At 49.0% G+C, this 1,169-nt stretch overlaps 1 pseudogene; it reads right to left on the bottom strand.

The window, feature by feature from the left end:
* Positions 1 to 93: 93 nt before the first annotated feature.
* On the bottom strand, positions 94 to 667 carry LOC114635269 (annotated as a pseudogene).
* Positions 668 to 1,169: the final 502 nt, after the last annotated feature.

Here is a 1,169-nt window from a genome sequence, read left to right as displayed (position 1 = left end):
TCCCTCCCTCCCTCCCTCCCTTCCTTCCTTCCTTCCTTCCTTCCTTTTTTTTTTCAACATCCAAAACTTTTTTATTAACAGTAAGATCCAAGGTTAGTTTTTGTAGCCTTGGCTGGCCCTTCGGCCCCTGACACGCTCGAACTTCCGGCCCTTGGACCGGACATAGGGTTTGGTGTGGCTGTGTGGGGTTCCTGGGGCCTTGCCAAAATGTCGGTACACCTCTCGGCCCTTCCGAGGACCAGACAGGAGCACAGTGCCTCCGCCCTTGGGAGACTCCAGAGCCAGCTGGTCAAAGGTGAGGATCTTACCCCCAGCCTTGAGGATGCAACTTCGGGCCCGGCTGCTCACCCGCAGTGCACACACCTTCAGCTTGGGCACTCCCAGAATCCGCACGTCATCTGTGACTGTCCCCACAACCACAGCGGTCTTGTTCTCCCGGCCAGGAAGCTTCATCTTTCGGATCATCTGGGACAGGGACAGAGGTGGCCGGCTAGGGCGGCTCATAAATAACCTCTTCAGCACAACCTGATTGAAGGTGGAGTTGGTACGTCTGGCCAGAAACCTGTACAGCTTGACTAGCAGCCGCAAGTAGATATCCTGGCTCTTGGGCTCCTTGAGCCAAACCTTTCGGTCCTTGTTGTGGCGAATGTCAACACCCATGATGGCGTCTCTTGCTCAGCCCTTTTTTGGTTTTTCGAGACAGGGTTTCTCTGTGTAGCCCTGGCTGTCCTGGAACTCACTCTGTAGACCAGGCTGGCCTCGAACTCAGAACATCTTACGTTTCTTTATCTTTATCCTTCATTATTCATTGAAACCTTCTAGAAATGTGAAATCATAAGCCTGTATTACTTTCATCATTAGTATTTCTTTAGTGCACCTTAGGCTGTTTGTTTACATAAAAATGTTTGTTTACGAAATACGTAAGTAGAATTCTGGACCAGGGACCCTCAGAATCTTTAGTGACTAGATCTGGGTCTTCCCCATCTGTCCTGGCCAGTGAGGACCCTGTGAATTTGATATTTTTTAGTCTCCTGGTCTTCTGTTTTACTGCTTTTCCTTAAGTCTGTACTTGTTAAATGTCGTTGTTTTTGAGATATTGCAATCAGAGAGGACACAGACATGCTTAAAGCCAAATATAAAGTCTTTCTTTACAGGCTGGCAGCTGCACA

Source organism: Grammomys surdaster, unplaced genomic scaffold, assembly GCF_004785775.1.
Source record: "Grammomys surdaster isolate TR1022 unplaced genomic scaffold, NIH_TR_1.0 76750, whole genome shotgun sequence".
Classification (NCBI taxonomy): domain Eukaryota; kingdom Metazoa; phylum Chordata; class Mammalia; order Rodentia; family Muridae; genus Grammomys; species Grammomys surdaster.
Note: the sequence above shows the minus strand (reverse complement) of the source record. Positions and strands in the feature narration are given on the sequence as shown.